General features: G+C 45.4%; 2 pseudogenes; both read left to right on the forward strand.

Annotated features, from left to right (window-relative positions):
- The window catches only part of LOC144773746 (tricarboxylate transport protein A, mitochondrial pseudogene), an 83,731-nt pseudogene extending 59,202 nt beyond the window's left edge, over nt 1–24,529 (forward strand).
- LOC144774601 (U4 spliceosomal RNA) lies at nt 17,408–17,526 on the forward strand (annotated as a pseudogene).
- Nucleotides 24,530–26,449: the final 1,920 nt, after the last annotated feature.

Here is a 26,449-nt window from a genome sequence, read left to right on the forward strand (position 1 = left end):
CGTAATGTCTCTCTGTTTCTCTCGGACTCCTGACAAAGAGTTCCCGTGGCCAGCCAGCATCGGTCAATGTCTGGGCATTTCACGACACCGAGGTCCTTGCACTTGGAGCCGGAGATGATGGACACCCCCACCTTAGGGGTGGGCGGAATTTGCGTAGTCGAGCTTCGCAAAGCTCTGCGAAGTGGTAAAAAAATCTCTGCGAGCGCGCAAAAATTCAGCGAACACGCGAAAATGCTTGTTCCGTCAGTTCGCGATGCTTTTTTCCTGTTCGCGAACACTGTGTGCATTCCCGGGGAGAAATATCTCGCGAACACACATTTTGAAAGCGCGGACAAGCCAAAAATTTCACGAAGCCACGGATCGCGAAATTTTGGGCAATTTTGCGTTCTACGCGGATCGTGAAATTACCCAAATTACCCAAATTCCATGAGCGGAACGGAATTTACCGCCCAGGCCTACCCCACCTGCCAGGATCCGCGGAGGTTGTAGCACGTCAGAGCAATCACTTTCCTAATCCTTGAGTATTGGGACAGGCCAGGTTTTTTGCACAGGGGGGGCCAGGCGGAGGAAGCTCTTCCCACCGTAATGGAACAGTTGCACATGGTCCAGGGCCGCTCTGTGCTGGCAAAAAGAAAGCCGAAATGCATTAGCGGGTCTGGCGGGTCCATAGATTAATTACCGGCTGGCTTTGTCTATTTTCGGACAGGTTGACTTCATCCGAGACACGTCCCCTAGTCACCCTTGTACATGTACCTGTGCACTCATGGAGGTGCACAGAAGCCCCGCCCCTAGCAATCATCATAGTCCCTGCCATGGACTACTCGCCCTCGGTATGACCAGCCAGGGTTCCTTATAATACTGAGCTTCGGGGTTCTGACCTCCTGTCCCATTGGGACAGTGGTAAACTCACAAGTGATTCCGGCAGAGGCCACAGCGGACTGTACCCCTCAGCACAGCAGAGGTGCGTCTGAGAGTATTCTGGTTTTCTTGGCCCAATTTAACTGTACTCTGCTTTTTTTGCTGGCCCATGTCAGGCAGGATCTGGCAGTGCTCAGCTTTTGGTTGCGACATATCAGGCATCTGACTGTTTCCTGTTGTTTGGTGGGCTTATCAGGCAGGAGTTTTTTTCGGCCTATGTCATGCATCTGAATTCACTGGTTGTGTTTTTTTTGTAGTCTATGCTAGGCACCTGAGGGTAGTGTTTTTTGGTAGCCCATGTCAGGAATCTGGCGGTACTGTGTTCTTTTGGTAGGTAGGTCATGACAGGTACCTCACAGTACTGTGTTTTATTGGACTATGTCAGCATCTAACTTTACTAGGTTTTTTTGGTAGCCATGTCGGGCACCTGTAAGCAATGTTTTTTTGGTAGCCTATGCTGGGTACCTGACAGCACTGTATTTTTGGTAGCCCATATCAGGCATCTGAGAGTACTGTGTTTTTGTGGTAGCCCATGTCAGGCATCTGACTGTACTGCAGTTTTTTTTGTAGCCTGTGGTACTGTGTTTTTGGCAGATAATGTGGGGCACTTGACAGTACTGTGTTTTTTGGTGGCCCATGTCAGGCACCTACCAGTATTTTGGTTGCCCTTGTTTGGCATTTTATTGTATTGTGTTTTTGGTAGGCCATGTCAGGCATGTGAGAGTACAGTGTTTTTGTCGGCCTCTGTCAGGCATTTGACAGAACTGTGTTTTTTAGCAGCCAATTCTGGGCACCGGACAGTACTGTGTCATTTGGTAGCTCATGTCAGGCATCTGACAGTACTGTTTTTTTGGAGCCCACGTCAGACATCTGATAGTACTGTATTTTTTCGGTAGCCCATGTCAGGCATCTAAGAGTACTGTGTTTAAGTCGGCCTATGTCAGACATCTGACAATACTGTGGGCCTTATTTATGAGGCCATGCGTCAGTTTTGCGCTGCTGTTGCGTCACTTTTTGTGACTCAACAGCAGCGTAAAACATGCCCCCTTTTGCGTTCTATTTACAAAGTGACACATCTAAGCAGATGCATCACTTTGTAAACCCCTGCGCTACATTATACCTGTGTCAGGTATAGGGGGGCATATTTAAAATGTCTGTCGCATCTCTGCAAATCAGTAGGGGTGCACCAGAACCGATGCAACATGCAAGTCTCCCCTTGCGCCACCACTGATGCGTCGCATTTACAATGCAGCGCATAGTGGCGCAAGAATAGGCAGAAGCGTGTTGCATCTTGTGGTGTAAGGGCGGCGCATTGCTTGAGTCGTGTAGCAAGTGCGACGCAACTACAGCAATGCACAAGGGCCGCCCATACCTAACGTGGTGCGCCACTCCTTACGCCTGCTTCAAGCAGGAGTAAGCCTTTGTCGCAGCGGCCTCAGAAAAGTGACTCAGTGAAATCTTGTAGATTTCACTGCATCACTTTTACGAGGCGTTCCTGCGACGGAACGCCCACCCTGCGATTGAAAGCCAACATGAAATCTAACTCAGGTTTCATGTGGCGCAGGGCTCTACAACGTGACGCATCACCCCGTACTGCCAGACCAGGTGTTTTCCTTTATGGAAATAATCTTGAGTAACTACGTACTCCATTATTTCTCCAACATTGATGCTGGGTCGTTCTCTCCTTGAAGAAAATCAATTCCTATAGCTCGACAGTGACAGTCCTGCGGTCCTGCCTGCCATCTTGCAACTAAGGCCTTATAGATTTTGGTACATCTACTCCTATCCCAATAGAAGGGGCTTTTTGCTGCAAAAATCAATTTGTCCTGATGATGGTCTTATAGACTACTGCTACAAAGACCGAAACGTCGACTCCTCCGTCATCTCCAAAGCAATTTATTGTCTGAAGAGTAACGTTTATTCACAGCTGGTTTACAGTTGCTCTTCTCTTATTCTAGGAGCTGATGGTTGTTATGAACTGTTTGTTTAATTGATTTACATATCTTTTCATAACATGTTTTGCTGTTGATTGATTTGTCTTTTTGTATCCCCTTGAATTAATTGTTGACATACAAACAATATTTAAAGTATTTTTGTATAAATAGGATTTTCCGTGTGCTTTATCCTTGATTCATAATTCATGCTGTTGTCCTATGGACACGTCTGAGTTTGATTTTACTTGACTCACTTGCCTAATTGATTTGCAACAAAACCATAATTAATCCATAAACGAATTCCCTTGTAGACTACTTTTACACTGAATTGTTCATTGCCCAAGTCTACAAGGGTATATTGGGTTTCGCTGATCTCTTAAGACGTTGTAAATAAGGCGCAAAGTGGCACATGGTTTATGCCGCCACTGCGTCACAGAAGTGATGCAACAGCAGTGTTAATGTGTCGCAAGGGGCTTGTAAGTCTGCCCCTTTGTATGCGGGGGGGTGTTCCCACGCAAGTAAGCCTTAGTAGAAGTGACTCAGTGAAATCTGTGAGATTTCACTGCATCACTTCTAGGACGCCATTGCGTCAATATCTTACGCCTGCCTCACGGCAGGAGTAAGACTGACGCAGGCCCATTCACATGGGGCCATGTGAAAGGACGCATTGCTGGGGTTGCATCACTTTTGTGACACACTCCAGCAATGCGTCCTTTTTGCTCCTACGAATACTTCAGAAATACTGACGTATCTCTAACTCCTTGAGACATGATGCGCTATACTGTAAATATGACGCATCCAGCATGTTGCAAGGAGGACACAATGAAAAGTGACACATCGCTGTTTTCACGCAGCGATGCGTCACTTTTCATAAGTGAGGTCCTGTGTTTTTTGGTAACCAAAGTCGGGCACCTGACAGTACTGTGTTTTTTTGGTAGCTCATGTCAGGTATCTTACAGTACTGTGTTTTTTGGTAGCCAATGTCAGGCATCTGACTGTTCTGTTTTTTTTGTAGCCCATGTCAGACATCTGATAGTACTGTATTTTATATCAGGGTACCAGCACAACAATCCATGGCCGGCATTTTGATTTACAGACCCCCGGGTCCGTTCATTGACTCGATTAGCAACGCTGTTTCTTCTCTGGCCATCAATTTTAAACACTGCCTAGTTTTAGGTGATTTTAATATCCATATGGATAATTCCACTGAATGGGAGCCGAGTAGATTATGTGACTCTTTAGCTCTTTTTAACCTTGTCACCTTGTGTTCACCAAGCACTCAAGGGAAAGGACATATTCTAGACCAGATCTTTTCCACAGACAAAATAGTATCCTCAGTCCTGGTGCCGCTAGTATGGTCTGATCAATCGATGATAGATTTTACGATCGAGAAGGTGCTTAACCCCTGCAAAGCACAAGGAAGACCACCCTCTCGCAGCTTCAGACCTTTTAGCCAAATTACAGCTGATGCTCTTGCTACGGCCCTCAGCAATCACAAAATCCCCTTCCACGGCAATGAGGAGGAGGATGCAGAAGGACTAGACAACTGGCTTTAGTTGCGGGCGGAGGAGCTCGCTCCCTTCTCCGTGCGACCTGTGAAGGCCTTGCGGGCCTCAGCACCATGGTTTACGGTCGCCCTCAGGAATAGCAAGAGTGATTGCAAATGCCTGGAGAGGGCCTGGTGGAAAAACTTCAACCCTACGGATAAAATTACTTATAAATTACCATTGAAGGTGAATTATAAGAAAGTAATAGAAGAGAAAAAACTTTTCCTCTCCTCTAAAATAGCTCAGCCTGCTAACCACAGCAAGGAAATCTTTAAAACAGTTTAGGAGTTACTATCTTCAAGCGCAGTGCCTAGGTCATTCACTCCAACTGAAGCATGGACGAGCCATTTAGCCTCTATTTCCATGAGAAAATTAAATCCATCCAAGATACTTTCTCACTGTTGCCGAGGACGGAGGGTGAAATTTGAGTGTTTTTCACCCCTCCTACGCAGCCAAGGGGTTCGCTACTTACGTAGTTCCCCCAGATATCTTTGGACAACTCATTGGAAATTATGAAGGCTCTTAAATCTGGCTCACCGTCCGACCCCTGCCCGGTCAAGAAACTGGTGTCATTAGCTGAGGTAATCAACCCTGCGCTAAATCAGATTCGGAATTCATCTTTGGAGACCGGGCTTGTCCCGGATAGGTGGAAGAATGCCAAAATACTCCCCCTTCTAAAAAAAATAAGAGCAGATCCTAAATTGGCCTCAAATTACAGGCCAATATCCCTGCTCCCTTTTTTCTCGAAGGTGTTGGAAAAATGCGTTAACGGTGTTATCACCACATATGCTGAATCCAATCAAGTATTCCACCAGAGTCTATCCGGCTTCAGATCTAATTTAGGCACATAAACCACGCTTCTAGAGCTTTCAGAGGCCATCAAGGAGACCTTAGACCAGGGAGGGAAGGCCGTGCTGATTCTCTTAGACCTATCAGCGGTCTTCGGTACCATGCCTCGTGATCAGCTTCTGCTAAGACTTCTGAAGTGTGGCTGCGGGGGCACAGTACTCGGTTGGTTTGCCTCGTTTCTGGATAATCGCCAGCAAACGGTTTGGTCTCCCCCTTTTGCAGCGCTCATCCCCTCCCTAAAGTGGGAGGCTCAATCCTCAGTCCCACACTTTTTAACCTTTATATGACCTCATTGGCACATCTGGCGGAAGCCCACGGAGCAAAAATCGTATTGTATGCGGACGATATGCAACTGCTCTTCACTTGTTACAGGAAGTCAGACTTCAGAGGAGAAGTGATAAATACCTGCCTCTCAGGAGTGTTCTCTTGGTTCCAATTCCACCAATTTAAGTGTAATCCTGATAAGTCGGAAATTATCCTTTTTGGTCTCCCTCTATACAATGTCTTCCCACAGCGCATCGGTCAAGACTGTCAAAAATTTAGGAGTGAGGATGGATGGAAATTTATCCATGAATTCCCAAGTACAAGCGGTAGTGGGCTCACGTTTTGAAGTGCTTAAAATGCTTAGGCAATCCCTGCCCCTTCTGACAGTAACACATAGAAAGACTGTGGTCCAGGCACTAGTTCTTTCTGGGATGGACTACGTCAACAGCCTTTACTTGGGAATCCCTGAACACCTGCTGACATACCCACAGGTGGCCCAGAAGGCAGCGGCCAGGGCAGTTCTTATGCTCTGGCCCAGAACACGGATGTCTACTCACCTGAAAGCCATGCACTTGCTACCGATTCGCAAAAGGATTATATTCAAATCCATGGTCCTGACCTTTAAATCTCTTCATGGGTTGGGGGCCCCGTACCTCAGGAAGAGAGTGCAATTCTATTATCCGCGTTGTGCTCTGAGGTCTGCGGCACTCCAGTTAGCCTGCATCCCCAAATCATTCCATACGCGACTTGGAGGTCGCTCTTTCCAGGTACAAGTAGAGAAACTCTGAAACAGCCTCCCCCTGGAACTTGGACAGAGGCAGGATCTTCTTCCTTTTAGGAAGTTACTGAAAACCTGCCTATTCCTACAATAGTGTGATATTAGCAAGTTTAGTGCTTGGTTAGCCCCCCCCCCCCCCCCCCCAAGTATCTGTAGGGCCGGGACACTCAATCGAGTAGCCGTGTGCTTTATAAGTCCCTAATAACATAACATAACATTTGCGGCAGGCGCAAGAAATTTGAAGCATTGATGCTGATGCATCCATTCTTGTAAATATGCCCCCTAGTATGAAAGCTAGTGTCTTTGTGAAGGCCGGCAGAGCTGAATCAGATGCATTTACCATCCTGTCAGTCCACCTTTATATAAAATAAGCCAATACAAAACATTTTCACTACTCTCCTGAAAGTGTAAATAAAATCTGTGCAAAGGTCTCAGGCTTGGAGGCAGGAGCCCCCAGCAAGGTCCATTCACTGTGTCAGAGAAAAGGAGGTGGGAAATGAAACCAAACTCAATAAATACTAAACGTTTTAAAAAAAATAGTAAAAATAAATACCATGACAAGCCACAACCAATTTAAAAATACAAAACAAAACAAAAAAACCTGAGACAACCATATTATTAATAATAAATAGTGCATGTGAAAATGAAGATGACAAGCATTTTTCATGACTTTACACACATTATGGGACTGAGAAGAATACCCTTTTTAGGGTGTAGCCCACCAGACATCGCAGCTTATTGGTTTTCTAAAGACATCTTTGCGACATTCAGAAACCTGACTTAGGAATGCATCCCACCCGTTGCTCACCATTGGGTCTGTGGTTTGTAACTGTACTGGCTTTCTAGTTGCTCACTTTATTTGCTTCAGACTATCCAGCTCGAATTTGTCCCTCCCGTTCCCCAAACCTTGTTTACTGTATTCTTCCACAAACTCACTTGCTGTAAACTGGTCTTTAAATGCTTTTCTTATCTTGTCACATTTGCTGTGCATTCAAAGACATAGGTCAATGTCAGACTATGTCTTCCAGGGAGGATGTTGTTTATTTTTCTTTCTCTGACTTCAAAGTGAGAGGATTTATAAGACAATCATGCTGGCTATTGGGGGTCTGCTTAAGGAAGGCTGTACAATGTTATTTTTTTTCTAGCACACAACACAGTTTAAATGTCTGTAAATGAACTGTGCTGACGTTCAAATCAATACATTGGGTGATGACATTTTTATATCAGTAAAGCTGCTTGTGAAGATGAAGGTGTGTTGTCTGTAATGGCAGTACGCTACCATACCATTCATATTCCATGTTACCCCACTCTACTCTGCACCACTCCACTCTATGCATCTCTATTCTGCACCACTCCACTCCATACCAATGCACTCTAGCCCACTCTACTCTACTCTGCACCACTGCACTCTACAGCACTCCACTCCATGCCACCATACAATGCACTCTGCCACTCCACTCTACGACACTTTAATCTACTCTCCACCTTTGCCCCACTCCACTCCGCACCAATGCACTCTACTCTGAAACAGTCCACTCTAAGCCACTCCACACCACTGCTGTCTACTAAACATCAATGCACTCTATGCCAATTTGCTATGCACCACTGTACTTTACGCTACTTCACTCTAGGCCACTCTACTCCACTCTGTTACCCTACTCTCCATAATACTCCACTCTATGATGCTCTACTCCATTAACGTCTCCTCTACTCTATACACCGCGGGCAACATCCTTTACAATGCAACTCTTACCCTGCACTACCATTACAACGCGACCATTACAACGCAAGTCATTACAACGACTTGCGCTGGAGGGCGCTGTAGGATAGGGAATAGCTTAATTTTCTATCCAACACCTTCCCTACTATCCATGGGGACTGGAGTTGGAATAGAAAATTAAACTATTCCACTATCCAGCGCCCCCCAACGCAAGTCGTTGTAACGACTTGCGTTGTAAAAACTGCGTTGTAATGGCACGCGTGGTAAAAGCATGCGTTGTGATGTCATACAACCATACCACGCCACTCCATGCCATTCTACGACACTACTCCACTGTACGATGCTCTAGGCAACTCCTTTTATGCCACTTCATGCCACTTTACTCTATTCTATTCTATGACACTCCTCTCTGACACTCTGTGCCACTTCGCTTTATGACAGTATGCCACTCCACGCCACTTAACTTTACAACACTCGACTCCATTCTGTGTCACTCTATGACAATCTTCTCCTCTCTACTCTACACCCTGTGAGCCATTACTCAACACTGTGCTCTATGACACACTACTCCCTCCTTGACACTCCACACTATTTCATGACCCTCCACTTCTCTCCATGCCACACAACTCTACTGTGCGCTGTTCCATAACACTGCATGGCACTCATAAACACTGTGCACCGTTCCATAACACTCCACGACACTCCACTGTCCTTTACTGTTAAAGTGAAATGTGTGATATGGTTGTGAGATTACTTTCTGTGCCAAAGTGACAAACAACATTGCACATTGCCTATGCTAATTAGCCCCTTTCCTTTCATTCTTCTGAGGTCAGTAAACTAAATACCAATAGCAACAGCTGTTATATATAGCCCTTAGAAGCAGTTGAAGTGTGGATTGAAACGCTATTAAAACAAATGATTGTTATTATTTCTAACCATCACTATTTATGGAACCTCTGACACACAAGGTTAGAGTTTCAAAACATCTTCCTAAAAAACTCTCCCCTTTAGACAAAGGTAGGTTTTTAGGTCTCGGCCTATTCCCATTCCGCAGGAATGGAATAGGACGAGTCTATAGCAGTGAAACCAAGACTTAAACTAAGGTCTACCAAAAAGAGGTTTTCCACGAGTGCATGTGCACATGCACGAGCCCAAACCTTCTGCCTGCCTCCTAGGCAATCTGCTTCTCCGCCCCCCTGGTGTTTCTGGCTTGCTCTTCAAAGGCTCCCCATACCATTTGCTCCTGCCTCCCCGCCCACTGCTTCACACTTCACGGCCGCCAGGCCGTGAGCTCGCATTTCTGCCCAGCAGCTTCAAAGGGATCTTCTTTCCCGCCCACTGCTTCACACTTCACGGCCTGGCGGCCGTGACTCGCATTTCTCCTCCCCCTCCCCACAGCAATGCCAAGAGCTTGTTTTACAGGTTCCTAGAGGCCTTTCAGATTCCCTATCATTCAGCAGCTTGACTTCAAAGGGATTTCATTTCGCGGCCGCGTTTTTTCTGCCCCTGTTAGGCTCGTTTTTTTTGTGCCTTTGCCATCTTCTTTCATCACATATTCACCATCCTGACAAAATGCATCCACAGGCACAGACATTAATGGGTCACCCTCTTTTCGAACCGTTTATCTCCCTCTTAAAACTGTCCATTTGCTTTCAGCTTTAAGGGATCTCTCTCTCTTATACTCATGACTAACCCCCCTCCTCCCCCCCCCCTCATCGGAAAGTCAACGGATTGACAACTATGCTGATTGGTGGAGGGAGAGCTCATATTATACTGGCGTGTTTCTATTGCACGCTTTTCACTGTATTTCTTTCAACAAGTGTCCTGCCCATCCGCCCATCCGCAAGCAGCAGACATCCACAAGCGTCAGACATCACCAAGCGTCAGACATCACCAAGCGTCGGACATCCGCAAGCATCAGACATCCACAAGCGTCAGACATCCACAAGCGTCAGACATCTACAAGCGTCAGACATCCACAAGAGTCAGACATCCGCAAGCATCAGACATCCGCAAGCATCAGACATCCGCAAGCGTCAGACATCCGCAAGCGTCAGACATCTGCAAGCGTCAGACATCCACAAACATCAGGCATCCACAAACATCAGACATCCACAAGCATCAGACATCCACAAGCATCAGACATCCACAAGCATCAGACATCCACAAGCATCAGACATCCACAAGCGTCAGACATCCACAAGCGTCAGGCATGCACAAGCGTCAGGCATCCAAAAGCATCAAGCATCCACAAGCAACAGACATCCACAAGCATCAGACATCCACAAGCATCAGACATCCACAAGCGTCAGGCATCCAAAAGCATCAAGCATCCACATGCATCAAACATCTACAAGCAACAGACATCCACAAACATCAGGCATCAGACATCCACAAACGTCAGGCATCCACAAGCATCAGACATCCAAAGGCATCAGGCATGCACAAGCGTCAGGCATGCACAAACGTCAGACATCCACAAGCGTCAGACATCCACAAGTGTCACACATCCACAAGCAACAGACATCCACAAGCAACAGACATCCACAAGCGTCCGGCATCCACAAGCGTCCGGCATCCACAAGCGTCCGGCATCCACAAGCGTCAGACATCCACAAGCGTCAGACATCCACAAGCACCAGACATCCACAAGCGTCAGACATCCACAAGCATCAGACATCCACAAGCGTCAGACATCCACAAGCGTCAGACATCCACAAGCGTCAGACATCACCAAGCGTCAGACATCACCAAGCGTCAGACATCACCAAGCGACATCCGCAAGCGTCAGACATCCGCAAGCGTCAGACATCCGCAAGCGTCAGACATCCGCATGGGCGTCCGTAGAAATTTTTCCAGGGGGGGGCAACATTTTTACTTCATCACCATCCTCCGACATGATTGAGCACAAGTATTAAATAAACAAATAAAAAAATCTAATAAGACAAAGAGCTTAAATAAACAAAGAAATTCATGGGGTGGGAGAAAAATCATGTGAGGCTTCACAGCAGATTACCTGGCAACCACAATGAAACAGAGGAAAAAACAAACAAGCATTGGCATAGCCAATAGGTCTCGCCTTTGGGACCTTATAAGTGTTTAGCCATGCAACACTTGAAGTTGTTGCACCAAGGATATTGTACTAGACAACTAAACACTTATAAGGTCCCAAAGGGGAGACCTATTGGCTATGTCAATGCTGGTTTTTTTTTTTAAATGACAAGCAGTGCTATATGGCTCCGGCTGCCACTTAGTCCACCACATCCCACGTAGATGCTGCAGCCATCTTTGAATGGTTTTAAAGCCAATTCAAAAGCTGTCACCAGTGTATGTGAATCCCTATCTCAACTGTGAGACTGCTCTCCTGCTTCCCAATTCTATTAAATACAAATGATGTAAAAAGAACATCCCTTTCTGAGCTGCACGGCTCATCCTACCCATGTTTCATGTGCAGATTTGAAATACTGATGGTTTGGGCTTCCCGGAATTCAACTGGTTGAGAGGTAGACAGGTGTAGAGAGGTAGAGAGAGGTAGAGAGAGAGAGGTGTAGAGAGGTAGAGAGACAGAGGTAGAGAGAAGTAGAGAGAGAGGTAGAGAGAGAGAGGTAGAGAGGTAGAGGTAGAGGTAGGGAGAGAGAGAGAGGTAGAGAGAGGTAGAGGTGTAAAGGTAGAGAGAGAGGTATAGAGATAGAGGGAGAGAGAGAGGTAGAGAGGTAGAGAGGTAGAGAGGTAGAGGGAGAGAGGTAGAGAGGTAGAGGTAGAGGTAGAGAGGTAGAGGTAGAGAGAGAGTAGGAGAGGTAGAGAGGGTGAGAGAGGTAAAGAGATAAAGAGGTAGAGAGAGAGGTAGATAGAGGTAGAGAGAGAGAGAGGAAGAGAGAGGTAGAGAGAGAGGTAGAGAGAGAGGTAGGGATGGGTAGAGAGGGGTAGAGCGGGGTAGAGTGAGAGGTAGAGAGAGGTAGAGAGAGAGGTAGAGAGAGAGAGGTAGAGGTAGAGGTAGGGAGAGAGAGAGAGAGGTAGAGAGAGAGGTAGAGGTAGAGAGGTAGAGAGAGAAAGAGGGGTAGAGAGAGAGGTAGAGAGAGAGAGAGAGCAGTAGAGAGAGAGAGAGAGGTAGAGAGAGACGTACAGGTAGAGCGAGAGAGAGAGTGGTAGAGAGAGAGAGAGAGAGAGGTAGAGTACTAGAGGTAGAGAGAGAGGTAGAGTACTAGAGGTAGAGAGAGAGGTAGAGAGAGCGAGGTAGAGAGAGAGAGGTAGAGGTAGGGAGAGAGAGGTAGAGGGGGAGAGGGAGAGAAGTAGAGGTAGAGGTAGAGGTAGAGAGGTAGAGAGTGGTAGAGAGAGAGGTAGAGAGGGAGAGAGAGAGAGGTAGAGAGAGAGGTAGCGAGAGAGAGGTAGAGAGGGAGAGGTACAGAGGGAGAGGAAGAGAGAGAGAGAGGTAGAGAGAGAGGTAGAGCTAGAGAGGTAGTGGTAGAGAGGTAGAGAGAGAGGTAGAGAGAGAGGTAGAGAGAGAGAGAGGTAGAGAGAGGTAGAGAGAGAGGTAGAGAGAGAGGTAGAGAGAGAGGTAGAGAGAGGTAGAGAGAGGTAGAGAGAGAGAGAGGTAGAGGTAGAGAGAGAGAGGTAGAGAGAGACAGAGGTAGAGAGAGAGAGAGATAGCAAGAGGTAGAGAGGTGTAGAGAGGTAGGTAGAGGTAGAGGTAAAGCGAGACAGAGAGAGGGACGTAGAGAGAGAGGTAGAGGGAGGTAGAGAGGTAGAGAGAGAGGTAAAGAGAGAGAGGTAGAGAGAGAGGTAGAGAGGTAGTGGTAGAGAGGTAGAGAGAGAGAGAGAGAGGTGGAGAGAGAGAGGTAGAGAGAGAGAGAGGGGGAGAGGTAAAGAGAGAGAGGTAGAGGGAGAGGTAGAGGTAGAGAGAGAGAGGTAGAGAGAGAGAGAGAGAGATAGCGAGAGGTAGAGAGGTGTCGAGAGAGAGATAGAGGTAGAGAGAGAGACGTAGAGAGAGAGGTAGAGAGAGAGAGAGGTAGAGAGAGAGGTAGAGAGATAGAGAGAGAGGTAAAGAGAGAGAGGTAGAGAGGTAGATTGGAGATCCTAGCATTTCCAGAGCATTAAAGGCACTACTCATTTGTAACGTCATTCCTTTCACTGCACATCCTGCTTTATCTAAATAACTAGGGCCCTCAAATACAAAAGGATGTTGTGGTCATAAAGCTTACAATTTGCAGCATCACAGTGGTTGCTACTGCAAAACCCCTTTTTAGAGTTGTGTATAACCTTCATGATTGACAAAAGGGGTTCTGCATCTTACTTCATATTGGAATTTGGAGGGGCAGTGGAAAGGGTGCTATCTTCAAATTGCAATTTACAATGACATATATCAATGGTTTTCAAACGCAATGGCAGTCGCAAACCGTTGATCTGATACCAACACTGAGCTGCAGTTGGTACATGATTCAGAAAAGAAAAGTTGTCTCTGTGGGACAGGTTTCCCTTCGTGAATCATGGCAGGCGACAGTGAGTACAGACCGTGGTCCAGGGGCTACACTCGATACTGCAATGAACATGAGGGACTGCCCCTTTGGAGCTCAAGGCGTAAACTCTTTAATCCATCTCATTGCAGACCCTTCTGTAATAATAGTGCTTATGGTGCAAAAAACAGGCATATCGTGTGTGGTGCAGACACTTCTGTTCAGTTTTAACTCTTTTTCAGTTGTCAACAAAATATTTTAATTCATACTTTGGTTTCCATTGTTAACTGTTTTTTAATATATCCATTATTTTATTTTATTTTAGAAATAATGGATATATTAAAAAACGTATAACAACAGTTAACAATGGAAACCAAAATATGAATTAAAACTGATTATTACCATGGAAAAGAAATTGATGAAACTTTAATGTTCGCTGAAAAGTGCACACATCCATCGGAACAGAAGTGTCTGCACCACACACGATAGGGTATAGAAAGGGCACCTAAAGAGTAGGTACCAGGATGTAGTAGCACCAACAAAAGAAAGGAATATAGCTTGAGTATGAATAAATCACGAGTGCACAGAAGGACTTTCCAATTGATCTCGCAAAAAACAGGCAGACACACCCATTGCATCTCTGGGCGAATTGTGTAATTCGGTGCTGGCGTTAATGAGGCTTTGATGGTTTTCACCCCTACCTAGGGCCCCTGGCTGCAGCTCCACTCTTCCTTAGCTTGAAAAATGTGCCCCCCCCCCCCGAAATTTGACTCTAGGTGCGCCTCTGCTTCAAGCTGTGGGAGCAGCCAGGCCCGGACCTTCTCTCTTGCCCATCAGCAGGACCGTCATTGCAAGCGCTTTCTCACGCTTTTAAAATTGACGGCCCTGCAGACAAACACCACTGTGGGGGCTGTCAATAGTGACGGACCGGTGTTCCAGGGGGGGGCAAGTGCCCCCCTTGCCCTCCCCTGCGGACGCCCATGGACATCCGCAAGCATCAGACATCCGCAAGCATCAGACATCCGCAAGCGTCAGACATCCACAGGCGTCAGACATCCGCAAGCGTCAGACATCCACAGGCGTCAGACATCCGCAGGCGTCAGACATCCGCAAGCGTCAGACATCCGCAAGCGTCAGACATCCGCAAGCATCAGGCGTCAGACATCCACAAGCATCAGGCATCCACAAGCGTCAGGCATCCACAAGTGTCAGACATCCACAAACATCAGGCATCAGACTTTTATTTAAGTATTAATTATTTAAAAAAATTAAAAACCATTGTTATTTGTAATATCAATACATGTAAGTCACGTAAATACAACACATATTGCATTACAAATGCTATAGGTGTCACATTTGCGAAAGTTATAACTATTGGCATGGTAAATGACAAAGCTATTAATTTCGCTATTTTCAAAAACAAAACCTAAATAAAAAATTGTCATTTACAATACCAATAGCTCAAACTTTCCTAATACGAGACCTATTGCATTGCAAATGCTTGTTTCCTATTCATGTCTGGTGCATCGAAAGGCACTTGCGCAATCTCTCGCAGCTGGCGAGGAACTTCAGTCTATTTCCATGAGAGCAGTAGAAACGTGAATTGCGTCTTCATTTCCACTCATCCCTTCTGTGTTTGGCCTCTGTGCAAGCCAGTCTGCAGAGCGCTTTTTTCAAAGTTGTCCACAGAATAGAAACCCACATGGGGGTATCATGTGTTTCTGTACCTCAGAGGGATTAGCGAGCCAGGCAAACAGATTTCATCATCTCCCTGTGCTCTTGGAATGGGGGTGGGGGGGTGTTCATCCCACAGCGCGCCGCCGCGCGGCTCCTCAGATCTGCAGCCCGTGGAAGGCAGCGACTTCTCTATTGACGTCGCAGACGCAGTGTGCGAATTTTTCTCACGCCATTTATGCACACGGCTGCACTGCAGCTGGTTGTATGTTTCCAAGAGGTGGAAACGTTTCAAAAAGGAAAGTAGCAGAAACTTGAAATTACTTAAAAGCTGCAGTCAACAATTGAAAATAATTTGTGAGACCAAATGCTTATTATCTGTTATTTCATGGACAACAAGAAGCAAAAAGAACACCCTTCCAATCACTCACCTTGCACGGTGTTGCATACCACCCATGCAGGCATGCGCTTCAGTGCCTCTCCTAGGTGTAGGAAGCACTATATGTATTGGTACAGTACAGTATGAAGCAAAACAAGAATACACAGCTACCTAAGAGTTAATCATAGATTCGGTATGGTTGAACATAAGTAGCAGCTCAGGGGGGATGTACTTTGCTGCTGAAGCATCACTGTGGCGCAGGCCTCTCAATCATATCTATGAGACAATGTAAAGCCACCCTGCACGGCTCCGCAAGGCCTCATAGATATGAAGTAAGTCAAGGAAGCGCAAAGCACTGCTTTGCCTTACTCTGCGTCAAAGAGGCGTTCCATGGGCATTGCGGTGGGTGTTGGATTTTGATTCTGCCCCAGATTTACAGAATCACGTGAACCTGGGGCAGCTCCAAAACCTTACACCTCCCCAGAGCAGGCATAATGAGGGGACATGTTTTAATTTCTCCTGTTTTTTCCCTCTTTGAATGTGGGCTTCATGCAGCACACATAGAATGAGGAAAACACGTCCATGGATTGTTTTTGTGCAGGAAGGTGCCAATAATGCAGACACCCTTGCAACATGGTGCATGGGTGTCTGCGTTGGCACTAGGCAGGCGCCCAACACCCATTGGAATCAGAGGGCTTCAGCCCCCCCCCCCCCCCGCCGTGTGTGGCAGCCCGGGCTCAGAAAGCTCCTGGGCACACACGCAGCCGCACCCGAGCACTTCACAGGTCTTTAAAAGACCATGTGCATGTTGAAGAGGATTTGTTGATGTTTCACCCCTTCTAAGAGCCCCTGTAGCGCCACTCTACCTACTGCTTAAAGTTTCAGCCCCCCCCCCCCCGAAATTTTTTCTTAGCCCCCCCCGAAATGTGGCTCTAGTTGCGCCTCTGGCGCTAGGTACCAAATTGTGCGCCGGCTGAAAGGACAGGAATGCACCGTACCTCGTAAATATGATGCATTCCTGTCCTTTCAAATTGGCCTAGGGTTTTGCAGCAAATGAATTGCTGTGCTGCCTTATGCTACTTTTTTGCAAATGAGGCCCTCACTTTTTTTCTCAAACTTCTTTGTTGCCTCGCCTATACCTAACCCCAATGAGTGTTGATTTTTGCTAACTTTTGGTCCTCGTAAACCTGCAGCAGGTATTCTGAGAAAATCTGTGCTCACATTTACAAGACACTTGCTGATATTTAGAAGGAAAACAACTTTTGTGAATGGAACGTTTTCAAACTGTGGTGTAATTTATTGTGAGCTTTATATCTGTTAAGGGGAAATGGTCTGTGGTTATTTCAGACAATGAATTTATAACGAAAAATATATTTTATTATCACTGAAAAAAGGAGACATGTTTTAGCCGTATTGTAAGTTGCCTGTTGAAAGAAAATTGTTAGGTTTGGTTATGTTGAGCTTTTTTACAGGATATTTACATGGCAAGGTTTTTGTCTCTTTTTCCAGAGGGCGTGTTGTTTGGTAAATTTTCTTGACACATCTTACACTTGCCAAATTATTGGATATATTATAAGTTCTGTAGAATAGAAAAACATGTAAGTAAATTGTACTGTAAAATAAGTGATTTCTCCCCCAGTCTCTGTCCAGCCCCTGCCCTAAGGTAAGAACCAGGCGGAGTTAGAATAGTAATTTTACCTCCCAGTCTCTGTCCACTACACACTGTGAGGTAAATACATGGTGGATTCCAAACAGTAATTTTTCCCTTTAGTCAATGTCCAGCACCTGCCTCAGGTAAGAACCCATGAGGAAAAAGTGAGGGGGGGGGGTTGTCGTCTAAGAATCCAGGGGAGATAGAATAGTAATTTTGACTGCCCCGAGGTAAGTACTTGACATAGTTAGACTGTGGCAGTATCGTAGCCATTGAGGTCTAACCGAGGCGCGATTATTGCTTATTGAAAGGCTGTGGAGTGTACCTTGTGTTTTTGCGTTTTATGAATATCTTCTTGAAGAATTTGATGTTGAATGATATGGAAAAGAAAAAATAATTATCATCATACAACAATAAAAGACTGGACTTACTATAAAGGAAGCTTGCATTGGATCTCAATTTTTCATGGACTCAATGATTGATTGTTAATGATTTAGGTGTTAGTTGTATTGCGGCATTAATCTTTAAATGTTTTAATGTAAAATGTGTTTTGTAAAATATTACTGCTCTGCCTCATTTCACATACTTTACTGAATTTTAATAAATATAAAACATTTTTAACGTAAAAATATACATTATCGTATATTTCAACACAGTGTCCTAAAGGTATGCATGGTATTTGTTCGTTGCATAGGTAGGTGCATCGTAGAAACCACCTTTTAAAGGCTTGGATGATAAAGGCATGCGCTGTTCCATCATACAACCCCCACAATCACATAGCCTTTGACACATATGATTGAAGCCAAAAAAACTGCACACTGGGGTATTGGAGAATGTTATAGTCCTCTAAAGGGATTAGAGAAAAATTAAATATGGTTCATGAACTGCTCAAAAGAAAATGAGTGGGAACTGAAATTACATGTACCCTAATTCCAAGCAAAAAACTGCAGGGAAAACAGGCCATGCACGAAAACACACACACGAAAAATAAGAAAGATGAATGTTTTTAATCTGGTCACAGGATATTTTAAACAGAAGTCTTTCTGTCTCCAATGTAACTGGGGATCAAAAACAAAAAATAGTAGAACCCTGCACCTCTCATGACGGTATAAAAGTTGATTTACTGCAACTGCATAATGCACATTGCTAATTTCTAAAGATAATCCTCTCCATCCTAAGTGGTATAAGTGGTGTACTCAGGGTGGATGAGTCCACGGCATTAGATGGTGGTTTTGCTCTAAAAAAAAATGACTGGTGATACCTTGAGTTGGACAATAAATACGTGTCAATGCATGCTGCACTAGCAACAAGATTAAACGGTAATTTGCTTACCTGAATGGCGCCAGTTTATGGTCGGAATGCGAGACACATCGATAATGGAGTAAGAAAAGATGTGATCCGTGAGGGCCATTATTCACCCGCGATTGAGGAGCATGAGCCCTGTGAGGATTTTCTAATTTTCCTCCCTCACCTAAATCCGGAATTTGTTTGAAATTACGAAGACACATGTTTGTTAAGGTTTGATCAAGATTGTGAGGCATAGGCGTAGGTTGCCATTGGAGTAGCGATAGGAGTATCTTATTACCCAGTCCTAAGGAGGCCAGATTGTTTGGAAGGCCGAAACGCGACCGCGTCAACACTTTCATTCTGGAGGAGTCCTTTATGTTATCTTGTTTTGGAATTTGTATCCATGTGACATGATCCCATTGTAGGTTCTGTATAATTTTCTTTCAGAACCACTTGTGTCTGACTACCTTCTAGTGTATCTTCTAGATTGTACTGTATTTTTTGTTGGGTGAACAAGACAATCCTTGTACATTGTTCTGTGTATAAACTGTGGTGTGGTTTTGTATATAACTGTACATAATTGTATATAGAGGTATGTATAATTGTGCATAGTGAAAAAAGTTTGATAAAGAAAAACAAAGTACTTATGGAAAAATAACCGGTTGGTGATTACAGTAAATAAAACTTGTTATCACGTGTTTTACTTCTAGCGATGGCTTTGTTAAATAAACAATAGTAACAGTGGACTAAGGCCACCGAAATAGGAGAATTAATAGTCACCTATTTGTCAAATATTTTGTTATTTGTTCGTCCTTTTTCCAAAATTCCCTTTTTTGCACTAGCAACAAAGGCTGGGCAGCAGAATCATTCATGATTGACACACCCCCTCCCTCCCAGTATTCTGACCATTTATAGCCGCCGCCCACCCAGATCCTGCCTTGCATTTGCTCTAACAGAGGCTGACACCAGGAAGCAGAGGCAAGAAGGTGCACTGGCAGGGTCAAGGGGAAGAGGAACGCTGGGGGGGTCCCGATCTTCAAGTCTCTTCCGGCTGCCTTTGATGCCACTGCTTCCTCACTGAAGCAAGACTGTCACTGCCCAGGTACACAATGGCACCTCTTAAGACTGCTCAGACCACAGGGTTACTATCTGTGCTGCAGAGATGGTGGGATTCTGCTGCTTTTTATGGCCACACAGGCCCTGGTGCACAGGGTGACAGCACAGTCTTACTAGGACAGTAACTGTGCACGTGGTAGAGAAGTGCAGTGCTGAGCCTAACATTAGGCAAACAGGCACGGGTGAAGAGAAGCTAGGACTGCAAAGTTAAATAAAAGCACTAGGACGTGGTCACCACATCATAGATAGCACTTTTTTCCACATTGGGTAAGCAACAGGGACAACATGAAGGGGGTTAGAGGGGACGGTCAACATGAGCAACAGGAGGGTGGGTTGAACGGAACGGTCAATGGGATGGGTAAAACAAGCCCTATGGCACAGTTAGTGCGGGCCACGTCAGTGCGCTTTTTAGGTCTCCCCTGAGGGTGTATGAAGGGGAAGAAGCAAAAGAAGAAACTTAAAAAAATCAATAGTACCTCAATCAGCGGTAGGACAGTATTCGAGCAGAAGCAATTAGTACTTGGTTCATGCTCCAGCCTTAGAATAAGTGGCTGTTGGACCTGGCCTCGTGGCGTGGTTCCCCCCGTTCCTCAGCACCCCGTTAGCCTAGCCCTGCACCCAGAAGCCCTTGTTCGTCCTGTCCATGTACGCCCACAAACCCTGCATGACCCCGCCAACCAACGACCAGCCCCGCATGCCCCCGTCCTCCTTCCCGGCTCCGAGCGCCCAGAACCTGCATCACCCCACAGGGCCCCCGGCAGCCATTTTCCCTTCCCAAGGTCCCTGACTCCCTGGGCCTAGCCTGACCCCGGCCCCAGCGAAACTTAGGCTCCAGACGCGCCAGTCCCGGCTGGGGGGTAAAGGGTTCCCCGAGTGAGATAAGACTGGGAGTTTTGATTGCACCTCCGGCCTCCCCCTGAGAGACTGGTTTCTATCACACCTCTGGCCTTCCCCTGTGGGCCGGTTTCGATCACACCTCTGGCCTCCCCGAGTGCTGGCTCCAGACCCTGCTGGGCGTCTGGGAATTCCCAGACACATCTTCAAAGGGATCAAAGGGCCAACCGACAGACCTCTCCAACAACCAGCCTACAAGGCATGAGACCTCCGCCTGCGAGGATCCGGACATCAAAGGGCCACTGGACTATATCAAGGCCCGCCCGAGAACTAGCGGGCAGTTGTATCCTGGACAAGAAAGCCCTGCTGATCTGATCGCGGCTGAACCTTGGGGAAAACTGAACCTTCGGACTATTCTAGCCCTGCTGACGCTGTCGCGGCTCATCCTCGCAAAGACGGAACTGGAACATCGGAGCCCTGCTGACGCTGACGCGGCTCATCCTCGTAAAGACGGAACTAGAACATCGGAGCCCTGCTGACGCTGTCGCGGCTCATCCTTGTAAAGACGGAACTAGAACATCGTAGCCCTGCTGACCTCGTCGCGGCTCAATCTTGAACTCTGAAGAGACCTACACGGAATATCCTGAGCCCTGCGGACGTGGTCGCGGCTCCTCAAGAACTGACCTCCGGATCGAGCCCTGCTGACCTCGTCGCGGCTCGAGGAGTACACTGGTCCGGCTGGACCATCGACGCTACCAACACGACCTGAGTCTACCTGAAGTGAGTGAAGCAACCAGTACGACCATCACCTCTTCGTATCCCCCGGCTCGAGGATTGAGAGCTGTGCGCAGAGTACGCTTCGTACTGGCCTAAAGACTAAGACTGTCCCGCTTCCCCCTTCCTGAATTCCTGAGACTTTACGATCCCTCGATCGCTTGTAAATAAGAGTGCTGATTCCTTTTTACTGTTCATAAAGAACTTGTTACTGAAAACCTACGGTGTGGTGTCCGTTCGTAAGTGTGGTGTGAGCTCAGTGTGTACGATCCTAGACTCGAAGTCCTCCCCGGTGAGGACCTCCGTTAAGACTCGGCATTATTTGTGCGAGAGGTGGGTCACGGGGTGGTCGGGTGAGCATAACCTGGCCCTCTGAGATCACCCCTTCTAACAGTGGCGCTGTGGCGCACGCTGCCCTATTACAAAGCACCAAATAAAAGTGATAAAGAAGACAATAAATGGTAAGCAGTGGCAGACTACAAGCCCCTTGTTGTACACAATTGTCTTGCAAGGGAGATCACATGTGCAAACACCCCGTGTGCTGTTGCAGGCGAGACCTAAATAAGAGTGATAAAGAATCCCCCACATGGTAAGCAATGGGCTTGATGCAAGCCCCTTGATGTATACAATATTTTCACAAGCGAGATCACTTGTGCAAGCACCATATGTGCTGTTGCAGGCAAGACCTAAATAAGAGTGACAAAAAATCCTCCACAGGGTTAGGAGTGGGCTGGATGCAAGCCCCTTGATGTACGCAACAGTGCCACAAGCACAAGCGCATGTCCAAGCAGCGTATGCACTGTTGCAGGCGGGACCTAAAAGCTGAAGCTGCCTGAAGCTGTGATGTCATCCCAGCCTCAGGCAGCAACGTTTTGCACAGTTTTCCCTGGGTGGCCTGTAAGGAGGCTGTTTCAGTAAACAGGCATACAAGTCCGAGCTCTGCCTTTAGTAGGTCACAACCGTAGCTAAAAGGTGTTGGTACAAACATTAGTATCACATTTTTGAAAGAATGTTTTACCTTTATAAGAGCTACCCCAGGACACAGTGTTTTCCATGCATTCGCAACTAACAGCATCTTTATTCGCTTTGTCAAGATTTACATTTAATCATTTTATTTTGTTCACACAGTAAGAGGTCCCTGTGTAGAGAGAAGAACTCCAGAGAGTTCATAAGAACACAGCTTGAGACAGAGGTGTGCTTGTTTGCCACTCAATTCACACTTTGTCAATCAGCCCCATTCAAGCAGCTCTCAGGCACTAATCATCTTTTGTCATACAAATGTACAGTTTTCGTTGTGCCAAGAGGGCTAGGGACATGCTTTGTAGTTTCCCGCTGCTTTGTCACCACTTGGTCTGAAGGATTGTTGGCAGAGGTCCTTTTATCACGTGACTCTATTTAGCCAGGCGGCAGATTAGCGAAGTGGCACATTTTCCTCACAAAAACCAACAAAAGAGCCCACAGAATAAACTTGGCCAGAAATAACAGGCTGTGTCTAAGGCAGTGAGGAGTGTGTGTAGCGCAACAGTACACATGTATGCCAGCTCAGGACCACAACTATACACAAAATCTCAGATTGGATAACCCACTGCAGTAATTATAATGGGATCTGCAGAGCTGTTCAAAGCCATCGGCATCCTGAAAACTATAAATCTGTTCATCTGTCCCTTACTACATCATCCATCACACTGCTACTCACTGGGTCCCATTACACGATAACCACAACTCGTGGTCATCACATCACGCACGACATGGAAACAATTCCCACATAGGCTTAAAACAAAGACAACACCCTTCCAATCACACTCCCTTCATGGTGTAGAGTGTTACCTATATAGGCAAGCGCTTCAGTACCCCACTTTGAGATAGTAAGCACTATATAAATGCTGCAGGTCAATACAATACCTGACAAGGATTTCTACCCCAAAAATTGGGAATATCAGTTCCAGTTTCATGATTATGCTGCCCATCTGTACCGGGAGACATGTCATCCTTTGTGCTGTTCTTCAGCATTTCCGAGGGTCCCTGTGGCACCCGAACCTCCTCTCTGCGCAGGACTCTAGCTCTGGCCTCGGCTCAGTCTCATGCGTGGGGTGGGTGACCCAAGCTTACTCACCTGGGGAAGGCCATTCTGGCTGGTCTGAAGGCATAGTCGCAGCTGGAGCTTCATGATACCACCTGATGTTACTTGGTTGTATTGGTGGGAAAAAGATTTTCAAGACCAGTTTGAAGCCTGTAATTAGATTTATAAAATAAAAAATTTGCTGGAAGATCAATTATCCACAGAAGTATCGTGAGTGAAGGTGGCATTGACAGAGGCATTGTAATCTGCATCACCTCTGCTACTGAATACGTGAAAACACAGTTGCAGCTGGATAAAAGATCAAACCCTCTCGATACAGGGGCATTGTTCACTGTGTGAGGCTGACTGCTCAGGATCGCGGTGTGATGGGTCTGTACCGTGGGCTAAGCTCTCTTCTTTACGGTTCAATTCCTAAATTTGCAGTCAGGGGAAATTTATTCACGTTCGGTGCTCATTTGCGCCAAAATATCAAGGTTTCTTCCATGGAGTTCGAGAGATCATAAGAGAACAAGATCTCTGCGGAACTTAGGGAGTAACAGTTGCTGTTCTCAAACAATGATCCAACCAGGCCATCTGCTTCTTCCTGATGTCATCCTTGCAGCTCTGGAATACAGTTGTTGACCCTCACAGAGATATGAATCCCTTTGTTAAAGTTGAATTTGAGATCAGAGCTGGGGCCGCTGGCGTCTTTGGTAACACTCCAGTAGATGTTGTTAAAACCAGGATGCAGGGCCTGAAACCCCAGAAGTATGTACTAGAACATTGGAATGTTGAGTGATCCATTGAAGACATTGGAGTGCTCATGGCTTTTAGTGGCTGGTAGAAGCCTGGAGCATCAACATTTCAACGTTTGTTCACAGCTGTTGCTGTGAAGAAAGGCCTCACAGAGACCGAGGGGATTTCAACCCCCACGGGGTCCATGAGGCCTTTGTTTTACAAATTAGAACATTTTGCCCTATAGGGACGGAATGTTGTGATAGCCTTAGAGCCCTCGGTAGCAGGCTCTAACATCCATTAAAGGCCCTCACCTGTGGCTCAGGCCTTTAATGCTGGAGCGGGGCTTTAATGGCCGGTAGAGCCCGAATTGTCGGGCTCTAAGGATATATTAAAACATCATGGATTGTGCATATCAGGTATTCCGCAGCAAAGGGCCTTTAGCATTCTATAAAGGAACCGTGCCAGGACTTGGTTGAGTCTGCCTGGATTTAACAATTGCATTTGTTATTTATGAAGAAGTGGTCAAAGTTCTTACCAGGCACTGGGCAACACATTGAAACTCCCCACTGAGGACTAAGTTACCAGTGAGCCTTGGGGATGATAAATCTGCAGCACTATCTAAACCAATTTTTGGAGACAGTCAACCACAAACCTGATCTTTTTAGCATTCTTCCAAAAATGGGAAATTATTTGTTCCTTGAGTTGTGGAGGCACAGTTGGAGTTTAAACCTGCTTATTCATTTCCATGGATCAGATGCAGATCCGTAGTGCTGACGCTTGCCAAGAAAATACTTTCACGATGTCATGGTGGAAATATTTTCTTTTTGCCTTTTGCCAAATGTCTTTTTTTTATACAGCAACTCAAGAGACTTGTATGAAGCAAAGGGTGGCAGTTTATACCGCCACAATGTGCCTTCCTGATCAATGCACACATGAAGTATTTTTAGTTCATGTGTTTATTCCTTGTCTAACAGTTCCAGTCCAGAGGTAGGGTATGATATCTGTATAAGACTCCTATTTTTTTAAGTGGGAAAGGGGCATAACATTGAAGCGGCTGTCTCCAAACGGTGCAAATAAGCTTCCCCTAGCTCCATTATGGGCTTACAAAGCGATTGTACAAAGCTTCCTTCACTCACAGAATGACACGGGAAAGGGTTTTAATTTGAACCCTCCGGTGACCTGCTATTCTCTTCAGGACCATGTGAAGTAAATTATATAGGATCAGTGATGACAGTGTCCCTCTCTTCTACTTCTTTCCACCAGAAGACACACATCTTAGCAACAGGCCTCAACCTAAAAACTACTGGCTATTCTATTGAACAGATTTCTGTTCCATTCTCAATGATAAATGCATTGTTTTTGACAATGTATTGGCTTAAAATACTGTCTTCAGACACTAAAAAAGTTGCACAATTAAGGAACACAACCTATACGAAGCTCTTGTAAAAAAAATAAGGACCCTTCAAAGTGAAAACTGAAGGCCAAAAATTCTTAGGGTGGAGTGGTAATAACATGAATGGAAACTCCATGTCGGCCTTAGGCAGCAAATCCCTTTTTCCCCAAGAGACTATTGCTTGGTCAAGGGATGCACATTTCAGTGAGCACAGCAACGGATCAATGGTAATTCACTGTGCAACTCTTGGGTGCTGAAAGTCTGGGGATTAGTCTGGACGGCTGTATGACCTAAAATAGACAACGAAAATATCAGTGACATAGATATGACTTAATAAATATTGAGGATACATATTGACTTTACATAATTTGTATGTAAAATCAAACTATGAACTACAAAAATAAAGAAAACCACAGTATCGTCATCAAAAAATAGGTAAGTATATTGAATTTAACTATTATTCCCTATATTAACTTTAAAACATAGGCTAACTTAAAAAAATGCATTTTAAAATCTATTCATAATTAGATTTATAAAAATATATGTAAAAGTGCATAACTTACAAATATAAAATAAAAATACATACTTCACGATTAAATTATGATTTAAACAGAAATAATAACCAGTACTAATGAAATTAATAATAATTCCAAACATTAGGTATTCAAAGTGAAACCATGTATACAATAACAAATAAATAACATAAAAAAACTACTATAAAAATAAAAAATTACAACATTAGTTACAATAAACGTCTAAAATTAAAACAAATATATATGTTAAAAGAATTTAAAACAATCAGATAAGAGAAATTGCAATTGTGAGATAATTTGAAACTGGGGGATAAAAATGTAGTAGGTATCCTTATCTTGACTTGTGGGAACAGTATACGTACAGCAAACAGAATCTAGCATGGCTGATTGCGTGCCTCAATGGAAGCACAGGTATGCACAAGCAAAATGAGAGCATGTGTTAGAAGCAAAAAAGGCAAAGTGATTTGCTGGAGTGTAGCATATAAACTTATAAAGTCACCTTTTAGAAGTAAAACAACATTTTGAAAAGCTGCAGCCTACCCATTAAAATT

This window comes from Lissotriton helveticus, chromosome 8 (assembly GCF_964261635.1).
Source record: "Lissotriton helveticus chromosome 8, aLisHel1.1, whole genome shotgun sequence".
In the NCBI taxonomy this organism is placed as follows: Eukaryota; Metazoa; Chordata; class Amphibia; order Caudata; family Salamandridae; genus Lissotriton; species Lissotriton helveticus.